This window comes from Magnolia sinica, chromosome 3 (genome assembly GCF_029962835.1).
Source record: "Magnolia sinica isolate HGM2019 chromosome 3, MsV1, whole genome shotgun sequence".
In the NCBI taxonomy this organism is placed as follows: Eukaryota; Viridiplantae; Streptophyta; class Magnoliopsida; order Magnoliales; family Magnoliaceae; genus Magnolia; species Magnolia sinica.
In genome coordinates this window covers 4085239-4104202 of record NC_080575.1, presented here as the reverse complement: position 1 = coordinate 4104202, position 18964 = coordinate 4085239, and the positions used below count along the sequence as shown (strand labels likewise).

Genomic DNA, 18964 nt, shown 5'->3' with positions numbered 1-18964 from the left:
TCCTCCCCATGGAATGCCCTCTACATGTGGATAAAGACACGTTGCCGTCATAAAAAATAAATGAAACCTCCCTCATCCTTTCAGCTCAATGAAATCAACAGCGAGTTCTTTATGCTTTCAACTAAAATCTTTAAAGATCGTATATGCTTCAATCTAGCCGCTACAACTCAATTGGAATTTCGTCAAATTGCTCAATCTCACGCACTTGGGCTCAAATGTGAAGGTCGGGCCGGGCTTGGACGAAGACGTTTAAAAACCGATAGCCCGCCCGGCCTGTAGGATTTAGATTGGATTTCAAATTTCAAAATTTCATTCTACTTTTGGCAGCAGAGGAAACGGAGCGAAAAGTAATTCATTTCCAGGAAAGGGTTTCCAGCTCAGATGGGCCCCATCATGATCTTTATGAGAAATCCACTCCGACCATCACCTGTGACACCTAATGTTAGGCCTAAGGTCCAAAAATCAGACACGTAAATATTTCAAGTGGACCATACGATTAGAAAAAGTGTACATAAACCATTCACCGACCCTACATCTCTCCCAACCTTTTCCCTTGGTGGGGCTTATTTGAATCATTGATCAGCTTGATTTTTTGATTATAAGCATGAATTAATATTGCACATCTAATGGTCGGGTCGGATCTTATAAACGTAATGGTGGGTCCTCTGAAAAATAAAGGGAGGGCATCCCCAGAAAACTTATTTCGTACGCACATCACCAGGTGGCAGTCCCCGTGAGAGATTTGTTATATGGTTTATTTTTGGAAAGTGGGTGACTGCTTGGGTGGGATACACCTTTGTGTTGGTGTGAATCCGGAAGCAGATTGCGTACTGAGAAACTTAGCATACGGAGTAAACTCTGTGGGGTCCACCGTGATTTAAAAATTTTATCTACTCCGTCCATCCATTTTAAAAGATAATTTTATGGCTTAGCCCAAAATGAAATGTATCCAAATCTCAACTGGAACTCACCACGGGAAACAGTGTGAATTGAAATTCTACCGTTGAAAATTTCTTGGGGCCCACAGAAGTTTTTATCAAACTGATATTTGTGTTTTCCCTTCATCAATGTCTCTGTTATCTCATGAAGAGGTTGGATGAAAGATAAACATCACTGTGGGCCCTAGAAAGGTTTGAACGGTGGAAATCATTATTCCCACTAATTCCTTTGGTGTGGTCCAATTGAGTTTTGGGCATACTTATATTTTGGACTCAACCACTCAAATGATCTGGAAAAAGGGATGAACGGCGTGGATAACCCACGTACAGTCATGGTAGGCGTAGCTCAGTTTACTCAGAACGATAAAAGCCTCGTTGAATAACTCAGTACCCAATCCTACTTGGTGAAATCCATCCTGATCATCAGGTGTGTCCCGCTGTGATTGGAACATGTCCCAAAACTCAGCCTTATTTGTAATTCAAATGGGTCACACGATTAGAAACAACATACTAAATGATGATCATCCTTGGATGTTTTTCCCTTAGTGTGGCCCACATGAATCATAAATAAGCTTGATTTTTGAGCCCTGTGCCTAACTTCGATGTGGAATGGATTTTATATAAGCAACACGTCAAGGATGGACGTTTATTGCAACTGTTCCGCATGGTGTGGTCCATTTAAACAAGGATCAAAGTAATTTTTTTCATCCTCAGCCTCGATTTGAATTACACATCTAACGGTTCGAGTAGATTTTATACATACATTAAGATTGGGACTGCTTATTTTCTTGCACCCATCTTAATTAGGAAATTAAAATCCACTCCAACCATTAACTTTTTAATACTAAGCTACGTTTAGGTGCAAAAATTCAGGCTGATCATTTATTTACGTGGACCACACCAAAAGAAAAAATGGAGAAAGAGACATCCACCCTTGATATTTACAACGCCCACTGAAAATTATATAAAATCCACTCCATTCATTAGATACCACACAAAAACTTAGCCTGTTTCCCAAATATCAGGCCAATTCATTATTTAGGTGGGCCATATGAAGGGAAACATTTTTGAGGGTAAGTGTTGCCGATGCAAAGTTTCCGATCGTGTGGTACATATGAAATACGAACGGTGGTGATTTTAGGTATCTGGCACTAACATGAGGTGACATAACAGATGGTCGGGGTGGATTTTACATATACAACATGGTGGGGCCCACCTTAGACGGCAACTTCCTCTTAAAAACAAACTGAAAACCCTAAAAATCATTCCTTCAATCATTCATCTCCCAGTCTTCTTACTGCGTGCAAAACCTAATTTCGGAGTGGACAGAAATCCCAACTCGGTTAGCTTCCTCTGCTTCCGGTGGTGGGCCACCACTGATGTCCGACAATGAGTTTTCCGACGAGCCTTACTTTCCCATCTCAGCCCACAGATGGGGTGTGCCTCTCTTCCACGTCCAACCCAACTCTCCTCTCTCTCTCTCTCTCTCTGCGTTTCCGTCGCCATTGCCGTAAGTTCTCTCCTCTTTCTTGACTGTGGGCCCCACTAAATGCACGGATAAGATAGTATACGCAAAAGGGAGGACGCGTTCAGTAGCTATCTCCTGTTGAAGTGACATCACCAAGTACTGTGGGCCTGTCATGATATATTTGTTGTATCCACACCGTTTTCTTTTCTGTGGTGTACACTTGAGATTTGGATCTGCTTGCCCTAAAACGATCTCTCCAAATGAATGTACGGTGTAGATACAACACATATATCATGGTGGGCCATAGAACTTGGTGACGTAACTTCATTAGCAACATAGCTAATCCGCGTCTCCAAAGGTAAGGGCCCACAAAATTTTTCATTTAGACTTTTTTGGGCTCAGGTTTGGGTCAGGCCCTTTTTGTACATTGCAGGTTAGACTATTTTGGCCATCATGGGCTTGGGCCGAGTTTGAGTTTGAGCTTAGTTTGAAAAATGCAGGTCAGGGCAGAGCTTTGCCTAGCCTGATGACAGCTTCACTTGTGGCTAGGTGTTGTTTGGATGCAGTGGGTTTGGTTGACTCCTACCTATAGAGATAGCCATACAAAGCATGTTTAAAAGTTGGTAGGTAAGTGGGCACTTAATCATCTCACGGCAGCACGTGACCCAATCAAATTAGGCTATGTCCCAATACCATTAAGCTTTGGTTCACCGTCCAATCTAAGTCAATGCATGGTGATTGAGGATTGCCTGGTCACATAACATGTAGTTGCCTGGTATTAGGACTCTTGTGTATCTTTTGTTGCCGTGCTAAATCATTTTAAACCATGAGCCTAAAATTTAACCATATATATCCAAGGCTAGAGGCTACCACACCAAGGGAAGCAGTGGAGATTGAATGTTTACACAGTGAAAATTTCCTGGGACTATGGAAGTTTTGGATCAAGCTGATATTCAATGTTTTCCTGCATATGGGTACTACCTTTATAAAAGAACCAGATGACAAATAAACATCATAGTCAAGTTCAACGGTGGACATCATTGTCCCTACCATTTATTGTGGTTTTGTCTACTTGAACTTGTGATATAGCACACGGATTGGGTACCACCCCATCCCTAGATAGGAATGGATGGGGGCTGTGTGGGGCCATTATAGTGTATGGGTTTTGTAGGCACCATCCATTCATTTTGCTATATTAATTTACGCAAAAGCCCAAAAATAAAGTAGATCTAGGCTAAGTGGACCACACCACTGGAAGCAGTGGTGATATTAAAAGTTTCCTAGGGCCTACTAGGATGGTTAATTGCCATCCAACCTGTTCATAAAGCCATATAAACCTTTATGAAGGGAAAAACCAATATTAGCTTGATCCAGAGATTACATGGTCCTCAAAAAGTTTTCAATGGCAGCTGTTTAATTCTTTTGTCTTTTTTTTTTAAAAAAATCCTCACTGTGCAGTTTAATTGAGCCTTGGAACTGCCCCATTTTTGGGCTTGTAATCTAAAATAATATGGCAAAATGGATGGATGGTGTGGATAAAACCCATACATCGTGGTGGCCCCTCACAGCACCTCCGTTCCTAGCAAGGGGTATTACCCGATCCGCATCCTTGCATATGCTTCAAATTTTGGCTCCTCTATTATAAAATGAGCTTGAAAAACTGGCTAACAAAACACATTAGTGGGCCCCACAGTCCTAACACCGCATAGCTACGTGGTAATGTTACCATGCAATCGGGAGAAGGGGGATTGGGTACTGCCCTTGGACCAAGCTCGTTCCTCTATCCCCCTGATGTGGTAGGATATGATCGGAGAGATGGGACCCACATAAAGCACATCTGGAAGTTGTTCTGTCCAGTAGACCGTTGCATCTTTAACAACAGCCTACAATACAATCAAATCCTACCACAGGAGTGAATGGAGCCGAGTGCAATACCCCATATGCAACCAACTGCTCCTACTCCAATATGATAGGGACCCCTTTTGAGGGGCAGGCCAGATTGTTCATCAATAATCAACCGCAGGACGACAATTCTCCTGCTAGGATAGAGGCTAGTTTTTGGTAGCCCACAGTTAGATGAATAACACACATGCAACTGCTATTCATCAGAAGATAAAATCCAGGCTGTCCAATCGTTTTGATCTACCGGACTTCGATGCATGACAAGGATTGCTTGCTATGGGGTCTACAACAAGATATATTTCTTTACAGCCACGTCGTGCACCTATCTGCAAAGGGTGCCTTTCACGACTTTATAAACAACACGGGCAGCAGATGGATGTCTGACTTGGACCATACCAGTGTTGTCTAGGGCTAATGAATCCCCACCATGGAAATCTATAAATCCCATCAAAAAATGTAATAACGAGCTGGATGAAGTCCCCAGACATATGGAGAATCCCCTGAAGGGTAAAATGTTTCATATGGTTTAATCCAACAACTGAGTTTTGACCTACATTCTCTACACCATATATAATCCATCACTGGAAGGGTTAATTTCTGGCTAACAACAACATGCAAGGCCAAAGGCTTTGAGCAAACTTTACAACTGTTGAGTTGAGTTAAGAAGACCTTATACGAACATGACAAAAATTTCAACCAAAGAGCAAACTACTGTCTGTTATTTCCTGATTGAACTTGTCCAAAGAAATCAAATTACTAACCTCCAACTCATCTCCATCAAGAAAAGTTCGGTACCAACATCAACTCACGCTCCAGAAAAAGTTCTCCCATTGATAGAAGAGGGACATCCACCATCATCTACCAGTGGTTAATTTGTAAATCAAAGCTAACAGCGCAATTAAAAAAGCCAATATGACACTCACACGTGCCAAGATACCCTGCAAGCCCTTAACATCTTTGGAGTCTAACAAAGCATGAATTTTCCTGGGATAGTCCTTTATCAAGAGAAAGTTAAGCAGAGCTGTCTTCGGGTCCGGCATGTTGGAAGGAATTGCATTTGAGTCCAGCACGTGGGAAGTAGAGGCAGAGCCGCAGTCTGGCATGTCGGAAGCAGAGGCCGACACTTCCACCGTTTTCGTTTCACGTGAACTTCCTGCCAACACTGGTATAAGGTGAGTCAATGCAGCCCCACCCCTTAAGATTATCTTTTTAGGAAATTGATGATTAAAACCAGGAAAAGAAGAAGAAAAAGAGCCGACATTCACCATGTAAATGTAAATGTTACTTGATGGGATGGCTAACCACCCCATCAATGGTTGTTGCTGATGGATTACAATGGGATGGCTAACCACCCCATCAATGGTTGTTGCTGATGGATTACAATGGGGCCATGCCCTCAATTGACATTTTGAGAAAGTAGATAATGAAGCAGAAAATAGGATGGAGATTCACCCCTATTCAGTATCCCTCACTAGCATGCACAATACCAGAAAAAAAAATTACTCCATAGCCAGGATTCAAGTGCATGCAGATCATATGGTTTGGTAGGCATAAGGTTGATAACAAAAGTAGGAGACACCTACATATGAGTTCATCTCATTTAATCATTACATATGTACAAGAGATGACAATGATTGCTAGTTATCAAGATTATTTTTAATCCTTTACCAAAAGGAAATATGATACCTAATACATAATTAGGATTAACTAAAATGAGCTAATCAATTGGTGTGCTCCATAAACTTACATTTAAAAAATAAAATAAAATAAAACTAAAATGAGACGTTCATTTTTTAGGTGTCTCCCAAACAGGCCCTAAGGATAGAAAATAATCTTCGTTAACCAACAATCACCGATCTCTAATACAAAATTATGATATATGCTAAAATGAGATGAATTCAGTTCTTTACATCTCCCAAACAGATGCCCTTATTGGTTCAATTGATCAGGCAGTTCTACGTCATTTTCTTTGGGACCTATTTGAATATGGTGACATCTAAACCCCCTTTGTCCTTGGCATGTCTAATGGATTAGCTTTTTAGACAGGAAAAGAAGCTGCTTCTCTAAGAAACTGACCACGGATGGTTTTTCATAGTGCAAGTTGTTTGATTCGCATGTTGATTTCCATAAAAATGAACCTAACACGTTCGGATTGCCGGACATAAAAACTTAGTCAAGGAAAGGGGAATGTTGCATATGAGAAAACTGTAGAAAAGGATTTTTCTTTTTTAGGTCTGGGAAAGGAAGAAGACAACATTTTACTGAAGAAATCTACGGAACGAGAAACCGATTCCTCATCCTTTCTCCCTGAAACAGGAAATTGATTTCCTTTCCTGGGCTACTAATCTGATTTCAACCATTCAAACAGGCCTCAACAGTCAACAGTGAGAGTTGTCTGGTGTTAATGTGAAAGGGGCGTTTGGATCGTAAGTTACTTTGGATAAGCTACTTAATGCCATAAGTAGCTTATCTTAGTTTCTAATTGTCAACCAAAAAGTAGAAAAACATGTTTGGTTTCCAACATCATAATTAATTATCCCTCATGTTTGTTTGGTTTCCAACATCATAAGTAATTATTCCTCAAGTTTGTTTGGTTCCCCTCACATCCACCATGCATCATGTGGGACCAAACTTTGATTTGAACCATTCACTGTGTGGGCCTCACCTTTAATGTGGGTCGTCCATCATACAGGGCCCACCTTGGATGTGGGTTATTCATCATTATGGCTCAACCTTTAATGTGCACCATTCATCATGTAGGGCCCACCTTTGATGTTGATCATCCATTAAGTGGGGTCCCACCATCAATGTTATTGTCCATCATCTGGGGCCCACCTTCAATATCCACCGTCCATCATGTGGAGCCCACCTTTGTTGTGGACGAAACGTCTCAATGGAGGAGCATATTCTCGGTCTCTAGATGGGCGCCCTCAGAAACCGGGAACCTCTCATCATTTTCTAACTGGATTGGCTGATTATATGTACTTCAAACAAAATTTGCAAAGCTGATAACTACTAGATAGATGTTAAGTATCAATTCACAGAAAGGAGAGATAAATGCTACATGATAAAGAATCATGCCACATCTAACTTGTACATTGTACCTGCATGGCCATTTTGGAATGTGTCTGTTGTATTGAGTTCAGAGAGAACCCCCGTCTCGAAAAACATTGAATGAAGCACCCTCACACATTTTTCCGCTTCACTGTCATTCACTATCAAGGAAATGTTCACCTGCTAGCAGGAACAAGGGCCACATTGTTTAGATTGCACAGGATAGAAAGAATTTTAATGATCCAATGACCAGTAGGGATACAATGCCCAGTTTTTCAGTTCCTACAAGTAGGGTCGATGGTTGAATGAACCACGCTATTGGTGCAGATGGACTGTGCCCAGAAACAGTCCCCACAATTGAAGATCCTCACTATGGTTGTGGTAAGTTGCTAGATATTTCCCTTAAGCGTATATATTTGCAGTCCACTGATCCATGGGCTAGTGACTGTTCCCTGTTGAGAAGGTTTTTGAACCATGGTCCATTTTTTGTGAGGACCATATAATGAAAGTCACTATTGTAGAACCACAGGCCTGGATATGCAGACTGAAAACCTGATAGGACTGCATGTCCTCAGATCAAGGACCATGTAGGTTCCTCAATGAGATGGATAGGCATAAACTGAGGGAGGGAGGGAGGAAGGAAGGGGAGAGACCTTAGATGATCCTTGAGTGATCTTCTGGAAAGAGATTCCTTCATCTGTAAGAACGCTGAATACCTGCCATGTGGGAAAATTCTAAAATCATGCATTCATCCTCAATTCAGAAAAAGCATAAACCCTAATTTTGTGTTTCTTAAACTGAAAACAGAGGTATTCGAGTGATCAAAAACAGAAAATATCACAAGATTTTCAGCAATTCCTTGTAAAATTATTGCAATTTTTATGAGAAAATGAAATTTAAAGAATTTATTATATTCATACATATTTAAAATTTTAAAAGATTGTATTACTTTATAATAAATTAAATTTTTTTTTATTCAGCAGTGAGATTTTACCAATAATGCCCTGAGAAAACTCAAAATCTGAAAATCTACCAAGATATTGCTGAGAACAAGATTTGTCACTATGCCTTGCAACTAGGGAGAAGACATGTATTATGGGCAGAATGATAAGATTTGTGGAGCTTTTCGTTTTGATAGCCACGCATGCATGCAGACAGACAGGGATGGGGAGAGGGAAGGCAGAAGACAGGTATTATAGGCAGAATGATACGATTTCCAGCACCTTTCATTTTTAAGTGGGGGGGGGGGGGCGCCCTCAGCTTAAGTGCAGATATCATGGTGTCTCATTAAATCAGGTCTCACAGTATCATTCCACATGTATAGAACAGGTCAACAGAATGTGGCTAATTGCATCTGGGCTATGAGCTTTCTCAAAGGAATCTGCCCAACTAATGGTATCTATGGAGCCTCACCTTGCTTAGTGTCTGTGGAGAGTGCTGCAAATTGCCAATAAGGATTATTATAGATCTGTGCTGACTGGGATCCACTTCTGCAATCTGCTTGAGCTCTTCCACTACACGGTCGAGCTCCTGCACAACCACAGCAATTTCCAGTTGGTTCTACTGGAAAGGAAAAGGACGGTGCTAAAGTCACTATGAAAAATATCAAACAATCAAATCCGAATGATTAAGCTATTAAAATAATATTAGGGGTTGTGATGTTTTCAGTCATGATGATTTCCCTAGAAATCACAAGAAGAAAACAGTTTTGTTTCCCTCAAAAATTACTAGGCATTTTTGTAAAAGGGCAACAATATATGATGGTTGATTGAAAGAAACAGCATTTTTTTTTTTTCTTTTTCCTCCCAACCCACAAATGGCACAGGTTGGAACCGCGTTTTGTTGGCCTAATCAAGTGATGAAACTGGTATGCCACATCATTGGCTGGCCCATCCCAAACATCTTCCACCAGATCATCTTAGCCATCTGACGCTGATGGAGAATTACAACTGATGGTCCGCTTTTAACGGGGACAGAGATGGTTAGATATGGCTGATGGGAGATGCTTAGGGAGTATCACCCATCCACCATCAGCGCCATCATATGAAGGATCTGAATCACATCTAATGTGCACCCACCCCATATGTGCAGCTTGCCTCAGCTGAGCACTGCATGTTTTCATCCTTCAACAAACCTCACAGGTATAACCCGCGTATATTTAGCTGATGATAGCAAACTTGCCTGCATACTAGTGAATTACAGCATCGGCGCCGGAATCTATTCACAGAATGCAAATATACCAAATGCTGGATACAGCAATAAGTGATGACAGAAAGTAATCAGCTCAATGAAATAAAAGGATCTTAAACTCGTACACTTCCCCGCTGCTGAATTGATTCTCTGCACAAAATCTTTGAGGGATCCAATGTCAACAAAACACTGACTTCTCTAGTTACAACCACATCTATAAAGATACCCAATTCCTCAAAGATGGAAAGGACCTGTGCAGGAAAAAGGCAACACGAATCACATTTGGAAGATACAAACGAAAGCAGGTCTGAGAGGGAATAGATCTAGTGTGTTAAACTGGTTAACCTTCTTAAAGAAATAATCGCGCTGACCAACTAATTGAGTGCTCGTTATATCCAGCACAGTGACATTCCGCTTCAACGCTATGCTGGTTATTACAGTCTGGAATTAGGAAACAAAACAGTTAACACTGTTGGTACTTCATGCAATAAAACAATTCCACAAAAAAAAAAAAAAAGAAGAAGAAAAAAAAGAGAGAGATCTCGTTGACAGTAGTAAAGATGAAAAGTACATTGCTACAAACCTTACTCATATCTCTAGCTCTAGTGATGAGGGAACCTTCAGCATCAGGATTACAAAAGTTCTTGACCCTAACAGGAATATCGGCCTCTCTAGCAGGTCCCATGGATTGTGGATGCAAAACCTACAATAAAGGACTATATAATACTTATATAATAAAGATGGCAACAAATGACACCCCTCCTGGGTGATTGCATGCATCCATAGGGATTAGTCTCGCCTAAAAAAAGGGGCGGGGGACACCTTGTCATCATAAAAAAAATGACACTGAGATTTTAGAGAAGAAGAAAGGAGTGCTAAACATCATCATTGTCATCTTCATCATCATAGCCTCATCCCAGAAATTTGGGGCCAGCCAGCTTTACAAATTCCACAAAATTGGCACAAAGTAGAGACACAAAGGTAAATTCCCATTGGCAGAAAATCACCTATAAGAAAATAATAATAATAATGTGATAGGGATCAGGTTGTTTATTGCACCAGATTTATGTGCTATATAATTGACATGAGACCAGTGATGCTATGTCATTTGAAGTTTTCCATTCTATAAGTCCCTTTTATCTCCATATAAAATGCTTATCTTAGTCACAGGTTCTTGCACAACTTACGTGCGAACACACGGCACACAGGTGCCAGATCAGAATCGCTTATGAGGCTGGCCCCACCATGGATGCATGCATTAGGGTGGCCAACAGATCCTAACTTTTTAACTGCTGAATTTGGAGGTGGTGGCTGTTGGTAAATTTTTTTTTTTTTCTTTCTTTGGAACTCACCTGTGCACCGAAATACGCAAGCTCAGCTGCTTCATCAAATGTCAAATACGGTACAGGCTCTGCGCGCGGGTAAATATTAGGATTACAGGTCAAAAAACCATCCCCATACTTCCACACCTGTTATGAATTAAAAACTGGGTTGTCATGAATGATAAACTAAGTTGAAAAAAAAAAAAACATGAAAAGTAGCTCAAGCAAAAAGTTAGAAAAATAAATGCATACTTTAAGGTAGTTCTCCACTAGAAGTTCAAATGATTTGGTGTAACAAAGCAAGAGAATATCAGATGTTCTCTTTCAAATCAAAATGGGATGTGGTTATGATTATCTGGGAAAAAAGGGGCCAGTGGTTATGAATCTCTTTCCATGTGTACAGACAAGCCTTAAATTCACATGCGCTAAGGTTTTGAACTAAACCTGAATTTCTCGTACACCCAATGCTTTCCCAATGGTTGTAGCTGTCAAATCACTCCCGCCCTTTCCTAAAGTAGTTACAGCACAAGATTTCTGTCCCTGCAGTTAGCAGATTATCAAGATGAGAAGTTGCACCAACAATTGAAGTTCAATATATAACAGAATCGGTTCTTTCAGAAAAATTGTATGAAGTTACTCCCTTTATCACCTACAAAACCTGTATTTAAAAGAAAAGGGGACCACTTTGCAATAAGGAAAAACGAATGAAGCAGATTCTGCAGTAAACGACCTTTCCGAGGAAGCCAGTAACAACAGGAATCGCAGGATCACTTATCCAGTCTCCAATCAATCTCTCTGCAACAGCGGGATATGTTGCTTCCAAGATAACAGCATTTGTAAAGTCATCTGTGGTTATAAAACCGATATTATATGCATCATACTGCAAAAGATGAGGAGGTCATCAGTTAGCAAGAACAAAATCAGAAGCTAATTTACATTAAAGGAAAAGGAAACAGGATAAATTTTATGCTTAGGGCTGATAGCAAGGTGTTCCGTATCTGTTATCATGCGCCCGTAGAGGCCGATACGTATAGGTAACAGCTATGACCATTACACGATACAGAGGTGAAACGGGGCAGTTGGTTTTTTGAGACCATATCAGCCGTTACCGGGCATAACGACCGTTACTCCCATAACGGTCGAAAAACGGTCACTTTTTTTTTTCTATTTAAATTCATTTGTCTCCTTTTTTTTTCCTTCCAAAAACTCTCCTACATCATTTTACAATAGATTTCAACCATTTTACTATAGCTTTTAAGATTAAAACCGTTGATTGAAATGATTTGAGTGAATAAAAGCTCCGAGGCCATTTGTTTTCAAAAAATTGAAAAACTAGTATTTATGCAATTATTTATTTATTTTTTCTGATTTCTAGTTGTAATACTTGATTGTCATGTGTAAACATTAGAGACATAATCATATTTTAAAAAAAAAATCACTGGACAGCCTAATACAACACTCTCACCAAAGAGTGGACTGTTACACTTCTATAAACATGTTCGAAACAAAAAATGAATACATATTTGAAATATTTACATTATTCTTGATTTTCTAAATATTTTTTCAGAATTTTTTGAGCAAAAGAAAATTTTCAATTATTACGGCCGATACCCATATCAGTTACCGATACAAAATACCTTGGCTGATAGCATAATATAAAGACATGGATGTTAAGTGCCAAAGCTATGGGAATGGCAACTGGAAGTTGCGAGGAGAGTGGGTGGTGATAAATAGTGTAGGCATACAAGAAAAATTTTCAAGTGGAAACTTTTCTTCTTTTATTCTTTAAATTAGTGAGTGTACTCAAAAGGAAAATGAGATCAACGTCAAGGAAGAGGGAGATAGTTCCCAATACACCAGATAAATTATGATTATTTATTTACTTTTGCTTTTTGTAATATACTAATTCAAACAAACAACAGATAAAATGAACTCCATTGATAAACCCTATATATGCAATATTGAGATTTTTTGGGTTCAGGATTGAACTCATGAGCTCAATATCACATCACTGCCTAACTGCTAGCTCACAAGGCTTCTGCCATATCAAGGTTCCACGTAGCAAGAGTATCCTTTTTCTGAGTCTTGGGCTATTTCTTAAAGCAATTTTTATTTAACCTTACTCTCATCTCAGTTTAAAATGGTAGATTGGCAAAAGTTTTGTGATCAGCTGCCCACCAAACATTAACCTTCCTCTTTTACCCAATAGTTCTAGGAACCAGACATGGAAGAGAATCATATGGACACCACTCACATGCCAACATGGTCCACCCAGTATTGAGGAAAGAAGATGGGCCATTGAGGGGCAATTGGAAATGCAAACACTAAGCACAAAGAAGCATATGAAATGTCATGCTCACTTAGTTGGCTTCCAATCATGGCCCGTTTGGGAGCTTGGATGTGGAATGCATTGGAATCCAAATCACAATTACATCGGAATCAAGGTGATTCCAAATCCTCAGTTGTGTTTGGTTGAAATGCACTAGAATCCAAATCTTCCGTTTGGGAGCTTGTATTTGAAATGCATTTGAATTCTTCAATATATTCACGAGACCTGGATTTGATTAATTAAATCAACTTTCATTTCCCAAATTAGTGTGTGTGTGTGTGTGTGTGTGTGTGTGTAGCGGAACGCTCACCTGCGAACCAATTCGCACGGACTACTTACGAACTTTTTTGATAACTCATCATATCTGATGATTCTTGAAAATATGAACGGTCCACACGAAGCAGAACCTCATGAAACCCCCTGATACCAATTTTTACTTTGAACCAAAACTTTGGTGGGCCATAAAAATGCAAACAGTTTCTTCCCTTGATTTGAACTTCTCTTTACTATGGCCCACCAAAATCTTATATCAGGGTGAAAATTCACCTTCTAAGGTTTCATGGGATTCCACATCTTATGGACCGTTAGGATTCGACACTCATGACACGTGTGGAAAGGTGCGCACATGCGTAGGTGCGTAGGAGAGCACGCCTCTATATATATGCGATTTTTAATAGAATGATTGTAATAAGCCCATGGAAGTATATACTTTGGCCAAAAATGAGGAAATTTTGAGCCTTGGGTGGGCCACAAATGTAAGATCACAAAGAAGCGACTCGTTGATGTTCTTTAATCGTCCATTTAGATGCCCAATGTATGGATGCTTCCGATCATTCTACTGATGTGATTTAGTGTTGCAGCTGATAATTAGATTGCTTTGGGGTACCATCGGCATGTCACATGTACAGTGGATTAGTACCCTAGCAACACCTTTGTTACACGTGAGACTCTCTTACCTTTAAAACGGAGCCAAAAAAGGCATTTCATTTGGAGTACTTCGGAATCACAGCATTTTGCTGAGATTTCAAAACACACCAAAAGGCGGTATTTGAAATACCTCCGATTCCATTTACCACGAAATCCAAGTGGCCAAACGCAAGAAGTAGCTACTTGGATTTGAAATAAATCCATTTACCTGTAAATCCAAGGTGCCAAACGACCCCTCATATTGACACCACTCATGTGCCAACATGTGCCTTCCAGACTGCACGTTAGCAACACTATTGTGTGCACAGTCCACAAAGGGGAATCGGCAAACAATTCCTCACAAAGGGAAATCAACAAGCAATTCCCGTCTAGAGAATGGAATTCTAGACGAACCTAGGGGTGGCAATTAGTAAGCCAGCGCAGCCATGTAGAAACAGGGCCTGGGCCCCTAAATCTGGCCCAAGGGCCAGGCCCATGCCAATGATGAATGGCCCAACCCATACCTTTGGCACTAAATTAGTTTGTGCCTATTTTCTGTAGTACATCCTACCTACAGAAAATGTGGGACACAACATAAAAAAAAGTGCATGGTGTGAAAACCAGGATGGCAAACTAATTAGCAAGCTACATGGTTGAAATTATTTGACAACCAATGGTTTGAATGTGCATTTGTGGCCCACCTAATAAGTGATAGGTCTGATTTTCGTCCCAGCCCAATAGGGATAGGCAGGGCCTTTTTAGCCTAATCAGGGCCAGGATCAGGCCAAGGCTGGTGCCTTTTAGCCTACTTAGTGCCAGAGCTGAAAGGATTGAACCAAGCTATGACCAACTGGGCCCAGCCCATTGCCACCCCTAGACGAGCCTGCTGAGCACAAACAGCACACAATGTGCTACCACCGGACCAAAAGTGGGAAGGAAGTAGCTGCAAGGAATAGCAAGGAGTCCGTAACATGTGTTTATCAAGAGGCAGTCACATGCCAACACAGTCACTCGCAACACCGACCTTTTGCTGAACTGTTGTGCATAACTAATAGGGAAAATTTCAAACATATGGTCTCTAGCATGCAATTGCAGACAAACTCGATAGGCATGATTAGCAATTTTGTATTAATAAAAAAACAAAACTTAAATTAGAATATGAGGCCTAAAACAAGTGATCATGAAACAACATACTTGGCGAGCTTTAGCATTAATTTTGTTCAAATATGCTGCAAAAATCCTTGTTGACATGCACACTCCAAATGATACTAAATGGTCTATTGTACACGGAATCATCTCCTTCTCTGAAGCAATCTTTTCTAGAAATTGCTCCAACTCCTCCAGCAATGCTGTGATAATTACAAGACAAGAAACCAATATGGTTAGGCAACCTCATAAAAATCATCAACATCAATGAAACAAAAAATAGAGGCCAAAATGAGAATCGAAATCAAAATATGATAAGTTCAATCAAGCAAAATATGTTTGCACCATGATGACTCCATAGCAACATAAATCCAAAATTTGAAAATCATATAAATTTAAGCAGTTTTAAGTTTAGCCCATTATAATAGGCTTATGATGATACCACATTAACATTTAAATGGGAGAAAGGACACTATTTTCTTGGAAAAGCAGATACCTTCCTTTTTGGGGTGTACTCTAATTAATTTGGTTGTCTCTAATATCCAGGTCTATTATGCCTCTTTTACATTGTCATATAGTTAAGCAGAAATAGCATCATCAACGGCTGTTACGGCTCCGTAACATGAAATGGTTGCCACCATTACCTTCACATAACGGCGTTTATGGCACACCATGCTTAAGGGACATTCTCATTAAAAGAAACATTCACAGCGGTCTAGAAAGATTAAAAACATGTGAAATTCTCTCTTCTAGGAGAAACAAAAAGAGACAAACTAAATGCCCAGAAAGGCCAAAATGCCAAAGCATTTCATTTCAATAGGAAGGCATAATCCACGATGAAACAGTAGTGACAAACTAAAATCATTATGCCTGGAAAAAAAAAAAAAGGTACTGAAATTTTCACCATAATCAGATACCATATCTAATTCAACTGAATTAGGGACCAAATGGTATATACACTTTCAGGTTCACTTGATTAACAAAAAAAACTAGATTTAGAGAAACAATAAAGCCTCACGAGAAATGGTAGACCTATCCACTCCAAGCTCATCGACAGTCCTGCAGAAAGCAAAGCAGTGAGAAACAGGGATTAGAATAGGACTGATCGAAATTTCACACTTGGATAAGAAAAGTTTTAAAAGCAACTGTTACTCTGTTAAGGATATCAAAGGGTCAGACCTCGACAAAGCAAAATATAATTTTCGAATGTGGCAGGTGGACAAGCTTGGCCTGACCAGTTCAAAATATGGGCCTAAACCAACCCCAGGCATGGTCCTTTGATAGCCCTAACAACCATGATCACAAGCAAGCAGTGTATAGAAAGTAGCACTCATCTTGGAAAATCAGTCTTTCAAATACCAATACTTTGTCAGGCCAATGAAAAATTCACCAGTTTCACAAAATATCAGCTAAACATAAATTAAAATGAGCCATCTTTTATAGCAACTAACTAATTGAAAAATAAATGAAGTTGCAAGCTACAAGGTTGGTTGAGAGGCAGAGGACCCAATACAAAGTAATGATCACATCACATCATCCTGAGCAAGGAAATCAACAAATCTCATCTGTATGTTTCAATACATATGAGGATGAGATGCAGACCATGGATGTTAATACTGAATCTTGTCAGGGTCCATCAACCAATCTACACAAAGCTACAACAGTGTGAGTTGGGACTGGTACAGGTTTTCAGCCAAACCAAGTTCCCTCTGCTGAGTGCAATTCCATAAGCAACTTTTTTGAACATTACTAAAGATCAGAAAGAGAAGAATAATAATTGGGATCTTACTTGAGATGCAGTTCTTTAATAAATCTCAACTCATCAATGTTGGATACATTAGAAGCACCACAATCAATGGCCTTTTCCCCAGCCTAAGACACAGCCATTGAATCTTAAGATAAACATTGAACTATGCAAAAGTATAATTAAGAAAAATAAAACAACACAAACTACAAAACTGGATCCATGCATACCCATCGCAGCCTATTAGTCGTCTTCTCCATTGCTGACAGAACAATTACAGGTCTTTTTTCAGGATTACTGAGAATAAGTTCTGCAACTTCCCTCATCCTTTTAGCTGATGCCACTGAGGTCCCATCAAACGTCATGACACACCTCAATTGCCCCACACTTCCATTGGGACTTTGCACAGTCTTGGACTTCTCAACCACAGAAGTAGCTCCTCTCACACAACTGCTTCTCAAGGCTATACTTGAGCAACCAACAACTCTTCTTTGACACAAAAATCCAGCAGTCGAAGCTACAGATGTTGCAAACTTAATCCTTCTCAATGAAATCAACAGGGAACTCATTCTGCCAGCATAAGGAGTTTCACCGCTGCAGAAACTCAACGAAGTTGCCATTCGAAAAATGCTAGAAATACACTCTCTTCCTACTATATTTTTGCAGATCTATTGTTTGACTATATCCTTCTCTAGATGACGGAATCTAGGTTTCCCCAGAGTCCAAAATACAAAATGAGCTTAATTCAAAATCCTCTCTGCTTCTAACAGAATCTTTAAAGAACACAAATGCTTCAATCTAGCAGCTACAATTCAAATGAAATTTCATTGAATTGCTCAATCTCACGCACCACCAGCGAATTCCACAACACAAACATCCTCCATCGTCCTTTAAAAACCCTAGAAAATTCCCAAGAACAAACGAGAAGAAAAAAAAGAAGATATAACAGAGAAAATTAGGGTACAGACAATGCAAACTTGGAAGAAAAAAAGAAGGAAAAGATAGATTCCAGAATTGCCTGCAGGTGAGTGGGAGAAGCTTCAACGGCTTTTGAATGAACGATGGTACGAAAAAAATACGGAAGGAAATGCCAGATACGAGAGACGGCCGCGTGCATGGGTATTTATTAGAGAAAGGAGGCACGAAGGGGAAATGAGACATGTTTTAGAATGGACGGTCCAGATTGAATCAGCACGGCTTATCTGACTACCGTCACCAAGTTCTGTGGGTCCCGTCATGATATATTTGTTGTATCCATACCGGCCATCCATTTTTAGAGATCATTTTAGGGCATGAGGCAAATCCAAAGTTCTAGTGGAACAACCACATGAAACAGTGGAAGATACTAACTTTAAAAATGATCACATAACCATTAGGTTATAAACTTGGCATTACTTATTTCCGTAAACTACGTTTTTGGTTCTAAATCAGACCAGTGATCCTGCCTTAACGATAAGTCTTAATTTATTCGCTTTCATTATCGACTTATTTACACTCAACCAAATAATTGTTAAAAGTTCAAAAGTTGCTTAGTTTATCAAGGCAAAAAATAACTCATTAAAATAATATCTCTAACCTATGAAAATCGCTTGATAATGAAGTTGTCTTAATAAACATGTGATCATGTTCTCAGCCATCTGACTGCTCTATATAAGCGCCAAAGGTTAATATTTCGGTTTGAATCGGATCTAATTGATCCTAGCACTCCAACTGTAAAGATAAATGGCTATTAATACGAGAAGGAAGAAAAAAAAAAAAAACAATGATTTACACTTAATTGAAAACTCATTTGTCCATAAAATCTCACAATCTTGGTTAGCATGATCAAATGGACCAATGATACGTTTCCCCGCTTGTTTATACGCACGGGTTTTAATTCTGACATACGGGGCACATGGATGATCCACGGTCCACACCATGGCCCACCGTGAATCCAAAACTCGTTGACAGATATATTTGGAGTTT

General features: G+C 39.7%; 1 pseudogene; it reads right to left on the bottom strand.

Moving 5' to 3' along the window:
* Positions 1-4994: 4994 nt before the first annotated feature.
* LOC131241423 (aspartokinase 2, chloroplastic-like) overlaps positions 4995-18964 on the bottom strand; it is a 51806-nt pseudogene continuing 37836 nt past the window's right edge.